This window comes from Canis lupus, chromosome 2, assembly GCF_003254725.2.
Source record: "Canis lupus dingo isolate Sandy chromosome 2, ASM325472v2, whole genome shotgun sequence".
NCBI classification, from domain to species: domain Eukaryota; kingdom Metazoa; phylum Chordata; class Mammalia; order Carnivora; family Canidae; genus Canis; species Canis lupus.
The window spans coordinates 56,110,837-56,136,187 of record NC_064244.1 but is presented as its reverse complement, the minus strand read 5'-3'; the positions used below and the strand labels follow the sequence as shown (position 1 = coordinate 56,136,187).

At 41.7% G+C, this 25,351-nt stretch overlaps 1 pseudogene; it reads left to right on the top strand.

The window, feature by feature from the left end:
- Nucleotides 1-515: 515 nt before the first annotated feature.
- On the top strand, nucleotides 516-23,906 carry LOC112659768 (olfactory receptor 6C74-like; annotated as a pseudogene).
- Nucleotides 23,907-25,351: the final 1,445 nt, after the last annotated feature.

The following is a 25,351-nucleotide window of genomic DNA, read 5'->3' as shown; positions in this document are numbered from 1 at the left end:
TTTTCTGCCCATGCCCATGGCAAGCCCCCGGACCACCCTCCTGCCCCAGTCCTCTCACCAAGACTTTGGGGTCCACCTGCATGTTTGCACATCCATTCATCCCCCTCTGTGGTCCTGAGAGTCCTCGAACCCACAGCAGGCGACTCCTGCTCCCATTTCCCACTAAGAGGTTGGCCTGGCTGCTCACGGACATATTCGCAGGTGGACTGTGGGAGCGGGACACCAGGAATCGCTACCATGGGTATTCAGGCAGAGGGCAAATGCCTCTCCGACACCCCTGGGGTCAACCCGGGGCTCAACACAGGAAAGCTGTGAGTCCCTGTCCTGAGGGAACCCAGGGCACTCACTGCTTCTCTGCAGCTCTCCAACCCAGCTCAGTACAGGGCACACGAATGCCCTTAACCTCCACTCCACCCCCATGTGTACAGTGTTTGCAGTGCCTCCAGGCACCCGGCAGAGAAGGGATTGTAGGAAACAAGTATGTCCTGGGACAAGGAGTCACCACATCACTGGACATGGTGGGGGTCATTGGAACACGGGCCCTCAGACCACAAGCTGCCTGCCCCAGCTCAGTAGTGGACAAATGGATGCTCCAGATCCCTGCTGACCAGGCGCCCATTCACCACAAACCCTCGAACACAGCAGGACATGGAGAAATTCAGTCCCCTGAACAGAGCACCTACCAGGATCCCTCAACTGGGAACCCTCTTAACCCTCGTGCCCCCGGGCATGTGAGTCACCCAGACACTGGATCTCTATCAAAATACCATGGACTTTCTTCAGAGAGTTGGAACTACTTATTTTAAGATTTGTGTGGAATCAGAAAAGACCCCGAATAGCCAGGGGAATATTAAAAAGAAATCCACAGCTGGGGGCATCACAATGCCAGATTTCAGGTTGTAATACAAAGCCGTGATCATCAAGACAGTGTGGTACCGGCCCAAAAACAGACACAGAGATCAATGGAACAGAATAGAGAATCCAGAAGTGAACCCTCAACTTTTCGGTCAACTAATAACAAAGGAGGAAAAACTCTCCACTGGAAAAAACAGTCTCTTCCATAAATGGTGCTTGGAAAATTGGACATCCACATGCAGAAGAATGCAACTAGACGACTCCCTTGCACCATACACAAGAGAAACTCAAAACGGATGAAAGATCTCAATGTGAGACAAGAGTCCATCAAAATCCCAGTGAGAACACAGGCAACACCCTTTTTGAACTGGCCACATTAACTTCTTGAAGATTCACCGATGAAGGCAACACAAACAAAAGCAAAAATGAACTATTGGGACTTCATCAAGATAAGAAACTTTTGCACATCAAAAGAAACTGTCAACAAAACTAAAAGACAACCTACAGAATGGGAGAAGATATTTGCAAATGACCTATCAGATAAAGGGCTAGTGTCGAAGATCTCTAAAGAACTTGCTGAACTCAAGAGCAAAGAAACAAACAGTCCAATCGTGAAATGGGCAAAGACATGACCAGAAATTTCACAGGAGAAGACACAGTCATGCCCAAAAAGCACGTGAGAAAATCCGCTGCTTCACTTGCCATCAGGGATATACACATCTAAATCACAATTGGATACCACCTCACACCAGGGAGAAGGGTGAAAATGAACAAGACAGGAAACAACAAATGTTGGAATGAATGTGGAGAAAGGGGAATCCTCTTGCACTGTTGGGGGGAATGTGAACTGGTGCAGCCACTCTGGAACACTGAGTTGTGGTTTGTCAAAGAAAGTTAAAAATAGAACTTCCCTAAACCCAGCAATTGCACTGCTGGGGATTCACCCCAAAGATACAGATGCAATGAAAGACCGGAACACCTCCACCCCAATGTTTATTACAGCAATGTCCACAATTGCCAAATTGCGAAAGAAGCCTCGGTGTCCATCGAAAGATGAATGGATAAAGGAGCCGTGGTCTATGTATACAATGGAATATTACTCAGCCATTAGAAACGACGAGTAACCACTATTTGCTTCGATGTGGATGGGACTGGAGAGTGTTATACTGAGAGAAATAAGTCACTGGGAGACAGACAAATATTATACGGTCTCATTCATTTGGGGAATATAAAAAATAGTGAAAGGGAATAAAGGGGAAAGGAGAAAAAATGAGTGAGAAATAATAGAAAGGGAGACAGAATATGAGAGACTCCTAAGTCTGGGAAACGAACTAGGGATGGTAGAAAGAGAGGAGGGCAGGGGGTGGGGGGGAATGGGAGACATGCACTGAGGGGGGCATTTGATGGGATGAGCACTGAGTGTTATTCTATATGTTGGCAAATTGAACACCATTAAAAATAAATTTAAAAAAATAAAAAAAATAGAAGTTGCAGCCATAGTACCAGCTAGTTGGCAATTCCTTGCAGGCTATGACAACGTTCTCCAGCGGGCTCTATATATTCCAAATCAGCTTCTAATATCAATGCTCTTTATCTCATAGCTCACATTCATAGGTTCAGGACTCAAGGACTGGAACTGGAAGTGGTACTGCTCACTATAACTCTTCATGATCTCTTTGCAAAATGTTTACATTCTGTTACTACGATTTTATCTTCTGCTGACATAAAGGTCTCAGTTTCAAGAGAGACACAAAAAAAATCCCAGTGATCTGGAAATTGATACTGCTGCCTGGCCACTTTTCGCTCTTCATGCCTCTGAATCAATAGGCAAGGAAGGACGTTACTATGCTGGCTGCGTGATTAATCCCAAATACCTGGAAGAAATTGGATGAACTCCACAATGGAGGTTATGTAGAGCCTGTGTGAAAATCAGAGGATCACTTAAGACATCTTTTAATATTACCTTCATGTTTTCCTTTTCATTTCCTTCCATGTATTTTTTAATTTATACTTTAATTTCCTGGTCAACCAATTCATTCTTAGCAGGATGATATGGTTTAACCTCCATGTATTTGTGATCTTTCCAAATTTTTTCTTGTAGTTGACCTTAACTTACATATCATTTTGATTGGAAAATACGCATGGTGTACTCTTCATTTTTTGTACTTGTGAAGGTCTCATTTGTGACCTGGTATGTGATCTATTCTAGAGAATGTTTCATATGCACTCAAAAAGACTGTGTACTCTGCTGTTTTAGGATTAAATGTTCTGAATATATTGTTAAGTTCCAAAAACAAAAATAAAAAGAAAAGAAAAGAAAAGAAACGACAAATACCCACCATTTGCTTCGATGTGGATGGATTAGGAGGGTATTATGCTGAGAGAAATAAGTCAATTGCAGAAGGGCAATCATTTTATGGTCTCATTCATTTGGAGAATATAAAAAGTGAAAGGTAATTAATGGAAAACGGGGGAAAATGAGTGAAAATATCAATTGAGGATGACAGAATATGAGAAACTTCTTATTCTGAGAAACTAACGAAAGGGAGGTGCTGGGATCCCTGGGTGGCGCAGTGGTTTAGCGCCTGCCTTTGGCCCAGGGCGCGATCCTGGAGACCCGGGATCGAATCCCACGTCGGGCTCCCGGTGCATGGAGCCTGCTACTCCCTCTGCCTGTGTCTCTGCCTCTCTCTCTCTCTCTCTCTCTGTGTAACTATCATAAATTAAAAAAAAAAAAAGAAAGGGAGGTGCTTTGGGGGTTATGGTGACTGGAAGTTGGGAGCTGAGGGGGGTCTTTGAAGGGAGGAGCCCAGGGTTTTAAGCTGTATGTTGGCAAATTTAATTCTCATTTAGGAGCCTATGAGAACCTTTCCAACTGGGAAGACTTTTTAAAAGTTTTTTAATTTCTTTTTTATTGATGTTCAATTTGCCAATATATAGAATAAAACCCAGTGCTCACGCTGTCAAGTGCCCACCTCAGTGTCCGTCATCCAGTCACCCATACCCCCCCCCCCCCCCGCCTACCTCCCCTTCCACCACCCGTAGTTCATTTCCCAGAGTTAGGTGTCTTTCATGTTCTGTCTCCCTTTCTGATATTTCACACTCATTTTTCTCCTTTCCCCTTTATTCCCTGTCACTATTTTTTACATTCCCCAAATGAACGAGACCATATAATGTTTGTCCTCCTTCGACTGACTTATGTCATTCAGCATAATACACTCCGGTTCCATCCACGCCTAAGCAAATGGTGGGTATTTGTCGTTTCTAATGGCTGAGTAATATTCCATTGTATACATAAACCACATCTTCGTTATCCATTCATCTTTCGATGGACACCGAGGCTCCTTCCACAGTTTGACTATTATGGACAGTGCTGCTATGAACATAGGGGTGCAGGTGTCCTGGCGTTTCATTGCATCTGTATCTTTGGGGTAAATCCGAGCAGTGCAATTACTGGGTCGTAGGGCAGATCTATTTTTAATTCTTTGAGGAACCTCCACACTGTTTTCCAGAGTGGCTGCACCAGTTCACATTCCCACCAACAGTGCTGGAGGGTTCCCCTTTCTCCACATCCTCTCCAATATTTGTGGCTTCCTGCTTTCTTTTTTCCAGTGCATAGTCTTTACAGCTTTACAGCATTCTCACTGATGTGAGGTGGTATATCATTGTGGTTTTGATTTGTATTTCCATGATGACAAGTGATGCGGAGCATTTGCTCATGTGCTTGTTTGCTTGTTGGCCATGTCTATGTCTTCCTCTGTGAGATTTCTGTTCATGTTTTTGCCTATTTCATGATTGAGTTGTTTGTTTCTTTGCTTTTGAGTTTAATAAGTTCTTTATGGATCTTGGAAACTAACCCTTTATCTGATACGTCATTTGCAAATATCTTCTCCCATTCTATAGGTTGTCTTTGAGTTTTGTTGATGGTATCTTTTGCTTTGCAAAAGCTCCTTATCTTGATGAAGTCCCAATAGTTCATTTTTGCTTTTGTTTCTCTTCCCTTCGTGGATGAATCTTGCAAGAAGTTACTGTGGCCAATTTTTAAAAAGGTGTTGCCTGTGTTCTCCTCTGGGATTTTGGTGGAATTTTGTCTCACATTTAGATCTTTCATCCATTTTGAGTTTTTCTTTGTGTATGGTGTAAGACAATGCTCTAGTTTCATTCTTCTGCATGTGGCTGTCCAATTTGCCCAGCACCATTTTTCGAAGACACTGTCTTTTTTCCAGTGCATAGTCTTTACGGCTTCGTCAAATATTAGTTGACCATAGAGTTGAGGTTCCATTTCTGGGTTCTCTATTCTGCTACATTGATCTATGTGTCTGCTTTCGTGCCAGTACCACACTGTCTTGATGACGACAGCTTTGTAGTACAATGTGATATCTGGCATTGTGATGCCCCCGGCTCTGGTTTTCTTTTTTAATAAATAGACTCCAGTGGGGGAGAGCCCCCAAGAGGAGCCAGGCTAACGCAGGGCAGCAGAGCCTCCAGGACAGGAAAGCCCAGGCCAGGAAAATCAGGAACTTTACCAATCTTCCCGGATGGAAAGGCGCTCACAGGGAACTCCGGCAGGATCCCAGGAGGGGCAGTGGAGCCCCCAGGTTCCCAGGGTGACTAACAGAGGAAGTGGGGAGACTGCGCCAAACACCATGGGCCGAGCTCCGAAAAGGGCTGGAGCGTGAGCCCAGCGGGCCCCAGGAGCAGCTCAGGTGGCGGCTGGGGTAGCGGCTCGGCGAGGAGGGGGATGCGCATCTCTGGGAGAATGATTCCAGTGGTGCAGGCCCCAGGCCAGGGTGCCAGGGGACACAGCCCCTGATCCAGGGATTCCCTTGGGACAGGTGGTGGCCGGGAGGACACAGGACAGCGAGGACGCTCCTGCCGCCGGGCACACCCGAGCTGTGCAGGTCAGTGCCCCCCACACTCGGAGCATCCAGGCTCCTGCGAACTGGGAGATGCAGGACTTACTGCGGGAGCTGACTCCAGGGCTGGAGAGCTGGCCGCCACCAGTGTGGTTGTTACTCCCTATGTCACCTTGTGCCTGAGATGGAACTGGACCCCCAGGGAACATGGGCCTCACAGGATGAAAAGGTCCCACAGAGCTGTGCACCCGGCAGGGAGCGGAGCAGCTCCCCCAGCAGCACACACCTGACAATCAGCAGAGTAGGCCGCTCCCCCAGAAGACCAGCTGGAAGGAAAGGGGAAGAGCAAGTTCTTGACCAAGCAGCGCTGGAAAGATCCAGGGAAAGTCGAGGGACTGACAACACATAGAATCAGAGGAAACCCCTCCTTGTTATTTTTTTAAATTTTGAAATGTTTCTTGTTTTTTGTTGTTTTGTTTGTTTTTGTTTTTGTTTTTTCTTTTCACTCTTCTTTTCTTTATTTCCTTTCTTTTTCCATTGCAACTTGTTTTTTAGGCACTCTGCACTGATCAAAATGACTAGAAGGAAGAACTCACCACAAATGAAACCATGAGATACAGTCCTCTTTCCCACAGAATTACAGAAATTGGGTTACATTTCGATATAAGATTGCCAATTCAGAAGCACTAATATAAAGCTACTGGTGGCTCTGGAAAAAAGCATGAAGGATTCAAGAGACTTCATGACTGCAGAAGTTAGATCTAAACAGGCCGAAATTAAAAATCAATTAAATGAGATGCAATCCAAACTGAAGGTCCTAACGATGAGGTTAATGAGATATAAAATGAGTGAGTGACATAGAAGACAAGTTGATGGCAAGGAGGGACGCTGAGGAAAAAGAGTAAACAAAAGTCCATGAGGAAAGGTTAAGGGAAATAACTGAAAGCCTCAGAAGAAAAAAATCTACGTTTACTGGGGATTCCAGAGGGTACCAAAAGGAACAGAGGACCAGAAAGTGTATTTGAACAAATCATAGCCAAGAACATCCCTAACTTGGGGAAGGAAACAGGCATGTAGAACCTGAAGATAGAGTGATCTGCCCCTAACATCAATAAAAGCCCTTCAACACCCCAATATTTCATGGTGGAACTTCCAAATTCTTAGGATAAAGAGAAGATCCTCAAAGCAGCAGGAGACAAGAGATCCCTAAACTTTATGGGGAGAAGTATTAGGTTAACAGGAGACCTCTCCACAGAGACCTGGAAGGCCAGAAAGGGCTGGCAGGATATAGTCAGGGTCCTAAATAAGAAGAGCTCAATTTGCCAACAAATAGCATATCACCCAGGGCTGATCCCTTCAAGTGCCCCCCTTAGTGACCGTCATCCAGTCACCCCAACCCCCCAAGAACCTCCCTATCCACTATCCCTTGTTCATTTCCCGGAGTTATGACTCTCTCATATGCTGTCATCCTCAATTGATATTTTCACCCATTTTCTCTCCTTTTCCCTTCATTCCCTTTCACTATTTTTCATATTCCCCAAATGAATGAGACCATATAATGATTGCCCTTCTCCCATTGACTTATTTCTTTCAGCATAATAAGCCAGTTCCATCCACATCGAAGCAAATGGGGGGTATTTGTCATTTCTCTTCTTTTCGTTTCTTTTTTTTTTTTTTTGAACGTAACAAATATATTCAGAATATTTCATCCTAAAACAGCAGAATACACAGTCCTTTTGAGTGCATATGAAACATTCTCCAGAATAGGTCACACCCAGGTCACAAATCAGCCCTTAACAACTACAAAAAGATTAAGATTATACAATGCATATTTTCCAACCACAATGCCATGAAACTTAAGGTCAACCACAAGAAAAAAATTGGAAATACCACAAATACATGGTGGTTACGGAATATCCTCCTGCTAACAATGAATGGGTTAACAGGGAAAATAAAGTATAAATTAAAAAATACATGGAAGAAATGAAAATGAAAACATGAGGATAATATTAAAGGATATCTTAAGTGAAACCGGTGGGAGGGGGGCAAGACAGCAGAAGAATAGGTTCCCCAAGTCACCTGTCCCCACCAAATTACCTAGATAGCCTTCAAATCATCCTGATAATCTAGGAATTCGGCCTGAGATTAAAAGAGACAACAGCTGGAATGCTACAGTGAGAAGATTTCATGCTTCTATCAAGGTAGGAAGACCGGGTGGGGGAAGAAATAAAGAAACGAAAGGCATCCAAGGGAGAGGGGCCCCGCGAGGAGCTGTGCTAAGGAGGAGGAGAGTGCCCCAGGACAGGAGAGCCCCGCCTGGCGAAGCAGGAGTTTCACCAACCTTCCCGGACAGAAAGGGGCTCGCAGGGAGTTAGAGCAGGATACCAGGAGGGGCGGGGATGCCCTCAGGCTCCCTGGGACACTAACGGAGCACCTGTGCCCCAGGGAGAGCTCACCACACCCCCGCAGCCGAGCTCCCTAAAGGGCTGCAGCATGCCCAGTGGGTACCGGGAGCAGCTTAGAGTCGGCTCAGGCGGCGCAGGCGGCGGCTCAGCATGGAGGGGGCTGTGCAACCCTGGGAGCAGCTTGGAGGCGGCAGAGGCAGAAGCTCTGCGTGGAGGGGGCTGCCGGGCCACGGGAGCAGCTCAGAGGTGGCTCGGGCGGCGGCTCCCGTGGAGGGGGCTTCGCGGCATGGAGCGCGAATCCAACAGCGCAGGCCCTGGAGCAGAGGCCGCTCGGGACACAGTCCAGGATCCGGCGCTCCCCCGCGGACAGGCTGAAGCCAGGAGGGCACAGGACAGCAAGGACACTCCTGCCCCGAGCTGAGCAGATCAGCAGCCCCGACCCCGGAGCATCCAGGCCCCTGCAGACTGAGAGCTCCGCAGTTCCTGCAGGAGCTGAACCCGGGGCTCCAGAGCTGGCCACCGCCACTGTTGTTGTTCCTCCTGGGCCCTCACGGGGTAAACAACCCCCACTGAGCCTCACAGTGGCCTCACCGTATAAACAGCTTAACATCTTTCACTGAGCCCTTCACCGGGCAGGGGGCAGAGCAGCTCCCCCAAGTGCTAACACCTGAAAATCAGCACAGCAGCCCCCTCCCCCAGAAGATCAGCTAGAGGGACAGGGGCAAAACAAATTATTGACAAACCAGCACTGGAAAGTTCAAGGGGAAGTCAAGGGATTCACAGTATACAGAATCAGAGGATATAACCCCTTGGTCTTTTTTGTTTGTTTTTTGATTTTTATTTTCTGTTTGCTCCCTGCCCCTTTCTTTTTCTTTTCTTCTCTTTTTTCTTTATTCTCTTTTTTTTCTTCTTTTTTTCTTTTTCCATTTTTTCTTTTCTTTCCTTCTTTCTCTTCTCTCTTTTTCTCCTTTTCCTAATACAACATGTTTTTGGCCACTCTGCACTGAGCAAAATGACTAGAAGGAAAACCTCACCTCAAAAGAAAGGACCAGAAACAGTCCTGGCTCCCACTGAGTTACAAAATTTGGATTACAATTCAATGTCAGAAAGCCAATTCAGAAGCACTATTATAAAGCTACTGGTGGCCCTAGAAAAAAGCATAAAGGACTCAAGAGACTTCATGACTGCAGAATTTAGATCTAATCAGGCAGAAATTAAAAATCAGTTAAATGTGATGCAATAAAACCTAGACCTCCTAACGATGAGGGTTAATGAGGTGGAAGAACGAGTGAGTGATATAGAGGACAAGTTGATGGCAAAGAGGGAAACTGAAGAAAAAAGAGACAAAAAGTTAAAAGATCATGTGGATAGATTAAGAGAAATAAGTGACAGCCTGAGGAAGAAAATTCTACGTTTAATTGGGGTTCCCGAGGGCCCCAATAGGGACAGAGGTCCAGAATATGTATGAACAAATCATAGCTGAAAACTTCCCTAATCTGGGAAGGGAACCAGGCATTCAGATCCAGGAAATAGAGAGATCCCGCCCTAAAGTCAATAAAAACTGTTCAACACCTCGACATTTAATAGTGAAGCTTGCAAATTCTGACGATAAACAGAAGATCATTAAAGCAGCAAGAGACTAGACATCCCTAACTTATATGGGGAGAAATATCAGATTAACAGCAGACACGTCCAGAGAGACCTGGCAGGCCAGAAAGGGCTGGCAGGATATATTCAAGGTCCTAAATGAGAAAAACATGCAGCCAAGAATGCTTTATCCAGCAAGTCTCTCATTCAGAATAGAAGGAGAGAGAAAGAGCTTCCAAGACAGGCAGGAACTGAAAGAATATGTGACCATCTAAACAGCGCTGCAAGAAATTTTAAGGGGGACTTTTAAAATTCCCCTTTAAGAAGAAGTCCAATGGAACAATCCACAAAAACAGGGACTGAATAGGTATCATGATGACACGAAATACAGATCTTTCAATAGTAACTCTGGACGTGAATGGGCTTAATGACCCCATCAAAAGGTGCAGGGTTTCAGACTGGATAAAAAATCAGGACCCATCTAATTGCTGTCTACAAGAGACTCATTTTACCTAAGGACAGCTACAACCTGAAAATAAAAGGTTGGAGAACCATTTACCATTCCAGTGGTCCTCAAAAGAAAAGGAGGGGTAGCCATCCTTATATCGGATAAACTAAAATTTATCCCGAAGACTGTAGTGAGAGATGAAGAGGGACACTATATCATACTTAAAGGATCTATCCAACAAGAGGACTTAACGATCATCAATACATATGCTCCGAATGTGGGAGCTACCAAATATATCAATCAATTAATAACAAAAGTTAAGACATACTTAGATAATAATACACTTATACTTGCTGACTTCAATCTAGCACTTTCTACACTTGAAAGGTATTCTAAGCACAGCATCTCTAAAGAAACAAGAGCTTTAAATGATACACTGGACCAGATGGATTTCACAGATATCTACAAACTATGTCCAAACGCAACTGAATACACATTCTTCTCAAGGCCACATGGAACTTTCTCCAGAATAGACTACATACTGTGTCACAAATCAGGTTTGAACCGATACCGAAAGATTGGGATCGTCCCCTGCGTATTCTCAGACCATAATGCCTTGAAATTAGAACTAAATCACAAGAAGTTGGGAAGGACTTCAAACACATGGAGGTTAAGGACCATCCTGCTAAAAGATGAAAGGGTCAACCAGGAAATTAGGGAAGAATTAAAAAGATTCATGGAAACTAAGGAGAATGAAGATACAACCGTTCAAAATGTTTGGGATACAGCAAAAGCAGTCCTGAGTGGGAAATATATCACAATAGAAGCATCCATCCAAAAACTGAAAGAACTCAAATACAGAAGGTAACCTAACACCTAAAGGAGATAGAGAAAAAACAGCAAATAGATCTGACACCCAGCAGAAGAGAGTTAATAAAGATTCGAGCAGAACTCAATGAAATCGAGACCAGAAGGACTGTGGAACAGATCAACAAATCCAGGAGTTGGTTCTTTGAAAGAATTAATAAGATAGATAAACCATTAGCCAGCCTTATTCAGAAGAAGAGAGAGAAGGCTCAAATTAATAAAATCATGAATGAGAAAGGAGAGATCACTACCAACACCAAGGAAATACAAACAATATGAAAAACATATTATGAACAGCTATATGCCAATAAATTAGGCAATCTAGAAGAAATGGACGCATTTCTCAAAACCAGAAATTACCAAAACTGGAACTGGAAGAAATAGAAAACCTGAACAGGCCAATAACCAGGGAGGAAATTGAAGCAGTCATCAAAAACCCTCCAAGACACAAATTCCAGGGCCGGATGGCTTGCTGGGGAATTCTATCAAATGCTTAAAGAAGAAACCATACCTATTCTACTAAAGCTGTTTGGAAAGATAGAAAGAGATGGAGTACTTCCAAATTCGTTCTGTGAGGCCAGCATCACCTTAATACCAAAACCAGACAAAGACCCCACCATAAAGGAGAATTATAGACCAATATCCCTGATGAACATGGATGCAAAAATTCTCTACAAGGTACTAGCCAATAGGATACAACAATACATTGAGAAGATTATTCACCATGACCAACTAGGATTTATCCCCGGGATACAAGCTGGTTCAACTCTCGTAAAACAATCAATGTGTTTGTCCTTCTCCAATTGACTTATTTCACTCAGCACTTGCTCAGCACTTGCACTTGAGTGAAATAAGTCAATCGGAGAAGGACAAACATTATATGTTCTCATTCATTTGGGGAATATCAATAATAGTGAAAGGGAATAGAAGGGAAGAGAGAAGAAATGGGTAGGAAATATCAGAAAGGGAGACAGAACAAAAAGACTCCTAACTCTGGGAAACGAACTAGGGGGGTCGAAGGGGAGAAGGGCAGGGGGAGGGGGTGAATGGGTGACGGGCACTGAGGGGGGCACTTGATGGGATGAGCACTGGGTGTTATTCTGTATGTTGGCAAATTGAACACCAATAAAAAATAACTTTATTATTAAAAAAAACAATCAATATGATTCATCACATCAGCAAGAGAAAAAACAAGAACCATATGATCATTTCAATAGATGCAGAGAAAGCATTTGACAAAATACAGCATCCATTCCTGATCAAAACTCTTCAGAGTGTAGGGAGAGAGGGAACATTCCTCAACATCTTAAAGCCATCTACGAAAAGCCCACAGCTAATACCATTGTCAATGGGGAAGCACTGGGAGACTTTCCCTTAAGATCAGGAACAAGACAGGGATGTCCACTCTCCCCACTGCTATTCAACATAGTACTAGAAGTCCTAGCCTCAGCAATCAGACAACAAAAAAATGAAGGGCATTCAAATTGACAAGAAGAAGTCAAACTCTATCTATTCATTGATGACATGATACTCTCTAGTGAAAACCCAAAACACTCCACCGCAAGATTGCTAGAACTCATTCAGCAATTTGGCAGTGTGGCAGGATACAAAATCAATGCCCAGAAGTCAGTGGCATTTCTATACATTAACAATCTGAAGAAAGAGAAATTAAGGAGTCAATCCCATTTACAATTGCACCCAAAAGCATCAGGTAGATAGGAATAAACCTAACCAAAGACGTAAAGGATCTATACCCTAAAAACTACACGACACTTCTGTGTCACGGGCCCCGTGAGCAGCTCGAAAGGGCTCGGGCGGCGGCTCCGCGGAGGGGGCTGCACGGCCGGGAGCACGAATCCAACAGCGCTGGCCGGGAGCACAAGGTGCTGAGGACACAGCCCAGGATTCCGCCTACCCCCGGACAGGCAGAGGCCGAGAGGGCCCAGCACAGCAAAGACGCTCCTGCCCCGAGCTGAACAGATCAGCGGCGCCGCCCCTGGAGCATCCAGGCCCCTGAAGACAGAGAGCTCCGTAGTTCCTGCAGGAGCTGACTCCGGGGTTCCAGAGCTGGCCGCCGCCACTGCGGTTGTTCCTCCTGGGGCCTCCCGGGGTAAACAACCCCCACTGAGCCCTGCACCAGGCAGGGGGCAGAGCAGCTCCCCCAAGTGCTAACACCTGAAAATCACCACAACAGGCCCCTCCCCCAGAAGACCAGCTACATGGAAGTCAAGGGACTTAAAGTATACAAAATCAGAAGATACTCCCCGTGTTGTTGTTTTTGCTTTTTGATTTCTGTTTGCCTCCCCCACCCTTCTTTTTTGTTTCTTTCTTTTTCTTTTTTCTTTTTTTCTTTTCTTCCTTTTTTCTTTTTTCTTTTTCTCTTTTCTTTCCTTCTTTCTCTCTTTTTCCAAATACAACTTATTTTTCGCCACTCTGCACTGAGCAAAAGGACTAGAAGGAAAACCTCATCTCAAAAGAAAGAATCAGAAACAGTCCTCTCTCCCACAGAGTTACAAAATCTGGATTAAAATTCAATGTCAGAAAGCCAATTCAGAAGCACTATTATACAGCTACTGGTGGCTCTAGAAAAAAGCATAAAGGACTCAAGAGACTTTATGACTGCAGAATTTAGATCTAATCAGGCAGAAATTAAAAATCAATTGAATGAGATGCAATCCAAACTAGAAGTCCTAATAACGAGGGTTAACAAGGTGGAAGAACGAGTGAGTGACATAGAAGACAAGTTGATGGCAAAGAGGGAAACTGAGGAAAAAAGAGAAAAACAATTAAAAGACCATGAGGATAGATTAAGGGAAATAAGTGAGCCTGAGGAAGAAAAACCTACATTTAATTGGGTTTCCCGGGGGCGCCGAAAGGGACAGAGGGCCAGAATATGTATTTGAACAAATCATAGCTGAAAACTTTCCTAATCTGGGAAGGGAAACAGGCATTCAGATCCAGGAAATAGAGAGAACCACCCCCCCAAAATCAATAAAAACCGTTCAACACCCCGACATTTAATAGTTAAGCTTGCAAATTCGAAAGATAAAGAGAAGATCCTTAAAGCAGCAAGAGACAAGAAATCCCTGACATTTATGGGGAGGACTATTAGGGTAACAGCACACCTCTCCACAGAGACCTGGCAGGCCAGAAAGGGCTGGCAGGATATATTCAGGGTCCTAAATGAGAAGAACATGCAGCCAAGAATACTTTATCCAGCAAGGCTCTCATTCAAAATGGAAGGAGAGATAAAGAGCTTCCAAGACAGGCAGGAACTGAAAGAATATGTGACCTCCAAACCAGCTCTGCAAGAAATTTTAAGGGGGACTCTTAAAATTCCCCTTTAAGAAGAAGTTCAATGGAACAATCCACAAAAACAAGCACTGAATAGATATCATGATGACACTAAACTCATATCTGTCAATAGTAACTCTGAACGTGAATGGGTTTAATGACCCCATCAAAAGGCGCAGGGCTTCAGACTGGATAAAAAAACAGGACCCATCTATTAGCTGTCTACAAGAGACTCATTTTAGACAGAAGGACACCTACAGCCTGCAAATAAAAGGTTGGAGAACCATTTACCGTTCAAATGGTCCTCAAAAGAAAGCAGGAGTAGCCATCCTTACATCAGATAAACTAAAATTTACCCCGGAGACTGGAGTGAGAGATGAAGAGGGATAAAATCTCACACTTAAAGGATCTATCCAACAAGAGGACTTAACAATCCTCAATATATATGCCCCGAATGTGGGAGCTGCCAAATATTTAAACCAATTAATAACCAAAGTGAAGAAATACTTAGATAATAATGCACTTATACTTGGTGACTTCAATCTAGCTCGTTCTACCCTTGATAGGTCTTCTAAGCACAACATTCCAAAGAAACGAGAGCTTTAAATGATACACTGGACCAGATGGATTTCACAGATATCCACAGAACTTTACATCCAAACTCAACTGAATACACATTCTTCTCAAGTGCACATGGAACTTTCTCCAGAATAGACCACATACTGGGTCACAAATCGGGTCTGAACCGATACCAAAATTGGGATCGTCCCCTGCATATTCTCAGACCATAATGCCTTGAAATTAGAACTAAATCACAACAAGAAGTTTGGAAGGACCTCAAACACGTGGAGGTTAAGGACCATCCTGCTAAAAGATGAAAGGGTCAACCAGGAAATTAAGGAAAAATTAAAAAGATTCATGGAAACTAATGAGAATGAAGATACAACCTTTCAAAATCTTTGGGATGCAGCAAAAGCAGTCCTAAGGGGGAAATACATCACAATACAAGCATCCATTAAAAAATTGGAAAGAACTCAAATACAAAGGCTAACCTTACACCTAAAGGAGCTAGAGAAAAAACAGCAGATAAATCCTACACCCAGCAGAAGAAAAGAGTTAATTAAAATTCGAGCAGAACTCAACGAAATCGAGACCAGAAGAATTGGAACAGATCAACAGAACCAGGAGTTGGTTCTTTGAAAGAATTAATAAGGTAGATAAACCATTAGCTAACCTTATTAAAAAGAAGAGAGCGAAGACTCAAGATAATAAAATCATGAATGAGAAAGGAGAGATCACTACCAACACCAAGGAAATACAAACGATTTTAAAAACATATTATGAACAGCTATACGCCAATAAATTAGGCAATCTAGAAGAAATGGACGCATTCCTGGAAAGCCACAAACTACCAAAACTGTAACAGGAAGCAATAGAAAACCTGAACAGGCCAATAACCAGGGAGGAAATTGAAGTAGTCATCAAAAACCTCCCAAGACACAAGAGTCCAGGGCCAGATGCCTTCCCAGGGGAATTCTATCAAATGTTTAAAGAAGAAATCAGAGATACCTGGATGGCGCAGCAGTTTAGCACCTGCCTTTGGCCCAGGGCGCAATCTTGGAGACCCGGGATCGAATCCCACGTCGGGCTCCGGGGGCATGGAGCCTGCTTCTCCCTCTGCCTATGTCTCTGCCTCTCTCTCTCTGTGTGTGTGACTATCATAAATAAATAAAAATTTTTAAAAATCTAAAATCTTTTAAAAAAATAAATAAATAAATAAAATAAAGAAGTAATCATACCTATTCTACTAAAGCTGTTTGGAAAGATAGAAAGAGATAGGGTACTTCCAAATTCATTCTATGAGGCCAGCATCACCTTAATTCCAAAGCCAGACAAAGACCCCACCGAAAAGGAAAATTACAGACCAATATCCCTGATGAACATGGATGAAAAATTCTCAACAAGATACTAGCCAATCGGATCCAACAGTACATTAAGAAAATTATTCACCATGACCAAGTAAGATTCATCCCCGGGACACAAAGCTGGTTCAACACTCATAAAACAATCAATGTGATTCATCATATCAGCAAGAGAAAAAACAAGAACCATATAATCCTCTCATTAGATGCAGAGAAAGCATTTGACAAAATACAGCATCCATTCCTGATCAAAACTCTTCAGAGTGTAGGGATAGAGGGAACATTCCTCAACATCTTAAAAGCCATCTACGAAAAGCCTACAGCAAATATCATTCTCAATGGGGAAGCACTGGGAGCCTTCCTCTAAGATCAGGAACAAGACAGGGATGTCCACTCTCACCACTGCTATTCAACATAGTACTGGAAGTCTAGCCTCAGCAATCAGACAACAAAAAGACATTAAAGGCATTCAAATTGGCAAAGAAGAAGTCAAACTCTCCCTCTTGGCCGATGACATGATACTCTACATGGAAAACCCAAAAGCCTCCACCCCAAGATTGCTAGAACTCATACAGCAATTTGGCAGTGTGGCAGGATACAAAATCAATGCCCAGAAATCAGTCGCATTTCTATACACTAACAATGAGACTGAAGAAAGGGAAATTAAGGAGTCAATCCCATTTACAATTGCACCTAAAAGCATAAGATACCTAGGAATAAACCTAAGAGGTAAAGGATCTATACCCTAAAAACTATAGAAGACTTCTGAAAGAAATTGAGGAAGACACAAAGAGATGGAAAAATATTCCATGCTCATGGATCGGCAGAATTAATATTGTGAAAATGTCAATGTTACCCAGTGCAATTTACATGTTTAATGCAATCCCTATCAAAATACCATGGACTTTCTTCAGAGAGTTAGAACAAATTATTTTAAGATTTGTGTGGAATCAGAAAAGACCCCGAATAGGCAGGGGGATTTTATTTATTTATTTTTTTTATTTATTTTTTTTATTGGTGTTCAATTTACTAACATACAGAATAACACCCAGTACCCGTCACCCATTCACTCCCACCCCCTGCCCTCCTCCCCTTCTACCACCCCTAGTTCGTTTCCCAGAGTTAGCAGTCTTTATGTTCTGTCTCCCTTTCTGATATTTCCCACACATTTCTTCTCCCTTCAGGCAGGGGGATTTTAAAAAAGAAAACCATAGCTGGGGGCATCACAATGCCAGATTTCAGGTTCTACTACAAAGCTGTGGTCATCAAGACAGTGTGGTCCTGGCACAAAAACAGACACATAGATCAATGTATCACTATAGACAATCCAGAAGTGGACCCTGAACTTTATGGTCAACTAATATTCGATAAAGGAGGAAAGACTATCCATTGGAAGAAAGACAGTCTCTTCAATAAATGGTGCTGGGAAAATAGGACATCCACATGCAGAAGAATGAAACTAGACCACTCTCTTTCACCATACACCAAGATAAACTCAAAATGGATGAAAGATCTAAATGTGAGACAAGATTCCATCAAAATCCTAAAGGAGGGGATCCCTGGGTGGTGCAGCGGTTTGGCGCCTGCCTTTGGCCCAGGGCGTGATCCCGGAGACCCTGGATCGAATCCTACATTGGGCTCCCGGTGCATGGAGCCTGCTTCTCCCTCTGCCTATGTCTCTGACTCTCTCTCTCTCTTTCTCTCTCTCTCTCTGTTACTATCATAAATTAAAAAAAAAATTAAAAAATCCTAGAGGAGAACACAGGCAACACCCTTTTTGAACTCAGCCACAGTAACTTATTGCAAGATACATCCACGAAGGCAAAAGAAAGTAAAGCAAAAATGAACTATTGGGACTTCATCAAGATAAGAAGCTTTTGCACAGCAAAGGATACAGTCAACAAAACTAAAAGACAACCTACAAATGGGAGAAGATATTTGCAAATGACGTATCAGATAAACGGCTAGTTTCCAAGATCTATACTTATTAAACTCAACACCAAAGAAACAAACAATCCAATCATGAAATGGGCAAAAGACATGAAGAGAAATCTCACAGAGGAAGACATAGACATGGCCAACGTGCACATGAGAAAATGCTCTGCATCACTTGCCATCAGGGAAATACAAATCAAAACCACAATGAGATAGCACCTCACACCCGTGAGAATGGGGAAAATTAACAAGGCAGGAAACAACAAATGTTGGAGAGGATGCAGAGAAAGGGGAACCCTCTTACACTGTTGGTGAGAATGTGAACTGGTGCAGCCACTCTGGAAAACTGTGTGGAGGTTCCTCAAAGAGTTAAAAATAGACCTGCCCTACGACCCAGCAATTGCACTGTTGGGGATTTACCCCAAAGATACAGATGCAATGAAAAGCCGGGACACCTGCACCCCGATGTTTCTAGCAGCAATGTCCACAATAGCCAAACTGTGGAAGTAGCCTCAGTGTCCATCGAAAGATGAATGGATAAGGAAGATGTGGTTTATGTATACAATGGAATATTACTCAGCCATTAGAAATGACAAATACCCACCATTTGCTTTAAGGTGGATGGAACTGGAGGGTATTATGCTGATTGAAGTAAGTCAGTCAGAGAAGGACAAACAGTGTATGTTCTCATTCATTTGGGGAATATAAATAATAGTGAAAGGGAATAGAAGGGAAGGGAGAAAAAAAAGACTCCTAACTCGGGGAAACGAACTAGGGGTGGTGGAAGGGGAGGAGGGCGGGGGGTGGGGGTGACTGGGTGACGGGCACTGAGGGGGGCACTTGACGGGATGAGCACTGGGTGTTATTCTGTATGTTCATAAATTGAACACCAATAAAAAATTAATTTATTTAAAAAATAATTAAAAATAAAGAAAAAATAATAATAATTTACTATTGGTTCCTGTGCATATTGTTTTCTCAATATTTTTACCAGAGCAGAAGCGTATCAATAGGTCAAGATTGAAAATCGTACAACTGTGACAGTATTTATATTAGCCAGATTGACGGAGGACACAAACTGAAGATTGTGCTATTTGTCTTCCTGCTCCTCACCTACTTGCTAAGCATCTCAGGCAACTTAGTTATTATTACCCTCACTTTGCTGGACTCACATCTCAAGACCCCTATGTATTTCTTTTTTTTTTTTAATATTTTTTTTATTTATTTATGACAGTCACACAGAGAGAGAGAGAGAGAGAGAGGCAGAGACACAGGCAGAGGGAGAAGCAGGCTCCATGCACCGGGAGCCCGACGTGGGATTCGATCCCGGGTCTCCAGGATTGCGCCCTGCAGGCGCCAAACCGCTGCGCCACCCAGGGATCCCCCTATGTATTTCTTTCTTTGAAATTTTTCTTTCTTAGAAATTTCTTATACGACAGTCTGCATCCCCAAATTGCTTGTAAGCATGGCCACTGGTGACAAAACCATTTCCTTTAACTGTTGTGCAACTCAGTTGCTTTGCCTTCCTTCTTGGAGCATCTGAATGTTACCTCCTGGCTGTCATGTCCTACAATCGTTATGTAGCCATCTGCAAGCCCCTGCATTACACAACCATTATGAGCAGCAAAATCTGTATCCAGCTAGTTCTTAGCTCTTGGATCACTGGTTTCCTCATCATCTTTCCAGGACTCATTTTAGGCTTAAGCCTGGACTTCTGTGATTCCAATGTCATTGATCATTTCTACTGTGACACTGCTCCCCTCCTGCAGATCTCCTGCACAGACAGACACGTGTTGGAAATGATGAGTTTCATCTTAGCTTTGGTGACTCTGCTGGTCACTTTGGCATTAGTAATTCTATCATACACATATATTGCCCTAACAATTTTAAAAATTCCTTCTGCCAACCAGAGAAAAAAGCTTTCTCCACCTGTTCTTCTCACATGATTGTCATCTCCCTCTCATATGGCAGCTGCATCTTTATGTACCTTAAACCCTCAGTCAAACAGAGGATATCCTTGATGAAGGGAGTGGCAGTTCTCAATACTTCTGTTGCTCCACTTTTGAATCCCTTTATTTATACTCTAAGGAAACAGCAGGTGAAGCAAGCATTTTATTTTTCTGTTCCATTGTAAGCTTTCTCAATTTTTAAAAACATTTTTAGGGGATCCCTGGGTGGTGCAGCGGTTTGGCGCCTGCCTTTGGCCCAGGGCGCGATCCTGGAGACCCGGGATCGAATCCCACATCGGCCTCCCTGCATGGAGCCTGCTTCTCCCTCTGCCTATGTCTCTGCCTCTCTGCCTCTCTCTCTCTCTCTCATAAATTAAAAAATAAAATAAAATTAAAAAAAAAATAAATGTTAAAAAAACATTTTAAAAAAATATTTTTCTTATTTATTCATGAGAGACACAGAGAGAGGGGCAGAAACACAGGAAGAGAGAGAAGCAGTCTCCCCTTTGGGAGTCTGATTTGAGACTAGATCCCAGGACCCCGGGATCACGCCCTGAGCTGAAAGCAGATGCCCAACCACTGAGACACCCAGGCATCCCAACATTCTCAAATTTGACTCATTTCTTCTCTGCTTCTTCCATTTAAATGTAGCAAATACTTGAAAGATTATTTTAGTCAACTCTATATATTAGTTCATGGAGACTTAATTATTTTTATATCTATGCGGTATATTTTGTTCTTATATTTGATTTTCTGCAAAATCTTGATAAGTTTGAAACAATTATATATCTTCCTTGGCTTTTATGTCCTGATACACATTCTCTATTGTTTTAAATAAATATATTTAAAAGTGGGAAGTTGAGATTAAAATATCAATATCATCCTTTGTCTTGAGAATTGAAAAAAAAACCACTATGCTAGTGTAATAAAATATTGTATATTATTTTTATTTTACATTTTATGCCATATAAGTAAATAAGTAAATAAATACTGACTCATGTATGTGTACTAAATCAAGTAACTTTGATTAAGAATAAAATGCATCCTGTAGAGAGAGATCACATTTGATGCTTTATCAGCTATTCTTTATTCATCTTGGAACTGTGTTCCTTAAATTCTACATCTATAACATAGCAACAACAAGTTTTTTTTTTATTTTGAGACATTTTAAGGCTAATTTGAAAGTATAAAATCAGTATTCTCCAGATTAAAAAACAAAATAAAATGAAAACTTGTAGAATAAATTATTCTGATTTTATCTTGTAAAAAAATGCACTTCGGAGAGGTACGATAAGTTACTCTCGTCACATAGCTAGTCAGAGAAACAGAATTCAAATTCATTTCTGCTTGATTCCAGAGGCTATGTCTATCCAGTACCAGCAATCCCCCATCAGTTTGTAGCAAAGACTCGTCTACGTGTATTCTGAAATGATGATGGATTCAGTTTTGGGGTTGAGTGTAGAGATGCAATTAGAGATTCTCATGCTGATTCCATTGCTTGCTAATGTAATTTATTGTAGTGCTTTGTCATTTTATATATGTGATATGCTACTTAAAAATCTGGAAAACTTTGTAATGTAGCAGTTAAGTACTTAGAGGACGCTTCCTACAGTTTTACCATATGGTCTGGTATAGAGTCAAATTGTTTTGAAGTAAATAATTGCTTTTGTATATCCTAAATAATCTCCCTCTCTCTCGCTGTCTCTTCTGACTTTTTCTTTCTCCCTCTCTCTCACATACACACATACACACATACACACCTTTCTCTATTTCAATAAATTTTTCTTTTTTCTTCCATTTCTTCTCTTTTCTTTTTTTCTTTTTTTTTCATTATCTTCTTTTGGTAGAATGACTTCTGTAAGTCATATGCGGATCTATAAACCATAGTTAGCTAATCAAGGCTTTGGACTCCATGATTAGTTCAAGACTACACTTCTACTCTGGGCTTTACAAATGATCATATTCTCTCTACAAATAAGAACTCAATTAATGTTGGGCATGAAACTAAAGTCAGTTCAGTAAAACTCGATGTGATAAAAATTTTGTAAATGTTAGAATATTCTTTTCTGTTATAATTACAGCTATAAAAATAAACCCAGAACTTTCAGGAGTTCATTAAATAGAGCATGTTTACCACTATGAATCTAGGGTAAAGAAAAGCAGAGCCAAGAAATAAACTGAAAGAATATGAATGCCAATAACTTAATTTGATTCTCCGTAACCAATAATAATGAAAGCTCATCCCTTGGAATTTCAGGTGGGACTCATAACTAAGGTGAATCTATCTAATTGTCCTATCTACTAAATGTTCTCTTTACCCCTTGGCCCTTGGTGGGTAGGGCTGTACCTCTTGGCCCTTGGTGGCTTTGTCATCAGGTAGAAAGCAAGAGAAAATGAAAACTAAGAAAACTTTTACTCCCTATTTTTTTGTCTACTACATTTTACTTAATGTTTATGCAAATACCATCAGGCCAGATAGTCCTAGAAATCTGTTTCAGAAAGGGACAATATTTAAGGTGCTAATTTTAGAGCACTTTTAGGTATAGAACAAAATTGAAAGGAAGGTACAGAGATTTCCTATATACCCATGGACCTCATACACACACATACATACGCCTTCCCTATTTACAACCTCCTTCAGCAGAGAGGTATGTTTGTTACAACTGATGAACCTATATTGATACATCATAATTACCCCAAATCCATATTTTGCATTATGGTTCACTCTCAGTGAGTGTTCATTCTATAGATTTGGAAAAAATGTATAATGATTGATAGACATATAAAGGTATAGCTAGGTAGATGATATAGGTTGTTGATAATAATACAGATATTGATGATATATAGACATAAATTCTCTGTGGCCTGCCTACTCATCACTCCCTATCGCTCAGCCACTGAAAACCATTGATTTTACTGTCTTCATTGTTTTTCCTTTTCCAGAATGCCATGTAGTTGGAATCATAAAATTTCAGATTGGTTTTTTCACTTAGTGACGTGCACTTAAGTTTCCTCTGTGTATTTTCATGACTTGATAGCTCATTTATTTTTAGCACTGAATAATATTCTATTTTCTAGAAGTATCATAGATTTGGGGGTCCCTGGGTGGCGCAGCGGTTTGGCGCCTGCCTTTGGCCCAGGGCACGATCCTGGAGACCCGGGATCGAATCCCACGTCGGGCTCCCGGTGCATGGAGCCTGCTTCTCCCTCTGCCTATGTCTCTGCCTCTCTCTCTCTCTCTCTCTCTGACTATCATGAATAAATTTTAAAAAAATAAAAAAAAGAAGTATCATAGATTTTATCCATTTACCTACTAACAGGTATCTTAGCTGCTTCTAAGTTTGGGCAATTATGAATAAAGTTGCTATAAAGATCCGTGTGCAGGTTTTTGCATGGACATGTTTTCATCTCATTTGGGTAAATATCAAGATGAGTGATTGCTGGATCGTATGGTAAGAATGTGTTCAATTTTGCAAGAAACCGCCAAACTGTCTTCCAAAGTTGCTAGACCATCTCACATTCTACCAGCAACAGATGAGAGTTCGTTTTTCTCCACATCCTCATCAGCGTTGGGTGTTGTCATGTTCTAGGATTGTGTGTAGTGGTGGTATCTCCTTATTGTTTTAATTTACATTTTCCTGATTACACGTGATGTGGATCATCTTTTTGTGTGCTTATTTGCCATCTCTGTAGTATCTTGGGTGAGGTGTCTGTCAAGATCTTTGGCCCATTTTTTAATATTGTTGTTCTTTTTCAGATTGTTGAATTCTAAGTTTTTGTGTATTTGAGTTGACAATTCTTTTTAGATGTGTTTTCTCAAATCTTGTCTCCTCTATGTGCCTTGTCTTCTCATTTTCTTGACATTATCTTTTGCAGAGCAGAGGTTTTTAATTTTAATGAAGTCCAGCTTATCCATATTTCTTTCATGGATTATGGTGTTGTATCTAAAAGATCATTACTAAACCCAAAGTCATCTAGATTTTCTCTGTTACTTTTAGAGTTTTAAAGTTTTGTCAGTGTACATATAGGTCCACTCTCAATTTTGAGTTCATTTATGTGATGAATGTAAAGCCAGTGTCTAACATAGCATAAGGAAGAATTGAAACCTGTGTTAGCTGTTGTCGCCTCTGAGCTCAGGTGTACTGGTGTCCTATAAAAGCTTGGACGTTTTGCCACAGAGCTAAACATTGATAACTAGATTTGGAGTTGGAGAAGATGAAAAAAATCCAGGTGAAAATGGAACAATTACCGACAAAATAAACCCACCCGTCTCCTACCAACAAGGTAAACCAGCAGATAAACACAACCTGTGTGAGCTACCAAATGGCTTCTGCTTTATTCTATTCTCCAAATATCCCAATAATCTCTCTGGTGGTTCACCCTAACAGGAAACAAACAGGGAAGGACATCCTAGAGAAATAGTTCAGCCTAGCCAATTGAAACATTACAACGCCTCCAGGGATATATTACCAGAGTGCCTAAGGAAACTTTTGAAGTTCACTATCTTGATTTTGGTAATGGTTTCACAGGTATATACAGGTATCAAATCTCAAGTTCTAAACTTTATTGGATACACTTTATTTTGCATAAATTGTTAACTCCATAAAATTGTAAAAATAACTAAACAAACAAGGGAAAATAGAACAGCAACAAAACCTGCAACTCAGCCTGAAATGAACTCAGATTCTAATTGAATAAATAATAAAAAATAAATTTATTATTAAAAAAAACAAAAAAAAGAATTAAGAGACTCAGTTATTATTCCCTCTTATTATTCTCCTGGATGTCCTAGGGTTCCTCCATCCTGACTAACTTTTTTCCCCCTATCTTCTGCAGATTTTCAACTACTTCAACATAATGTTCCTGGATTTTTGATTGGTTGGTTGGTTGATTGATTTACTTTGGTGTTTTAATCCAATCAGTGATTAACAGAATTTTGTCTGTTTGAAAAGCAGTCACCTCTGTCAATAGTGTTCAGCTACATATCATTATGTGATCTGTCTTCTGAAATTGAGCAGCCACTATAATGTGACGTAATGTTTTGGATAACTATAATTGACATACACTGATGATGTAGAAAACAAATAATCAAGTGAACTAATGAGTCAGTTACCTGTCAATCTAAGTAACTAACACAATATCTAACTTACTCACCTGTTAACATCAGCCATGTGTCAGGTACTTAGGTGTTTTTTTCTGATGAAATTATGGCAGGTGTATATGAACTAACAAG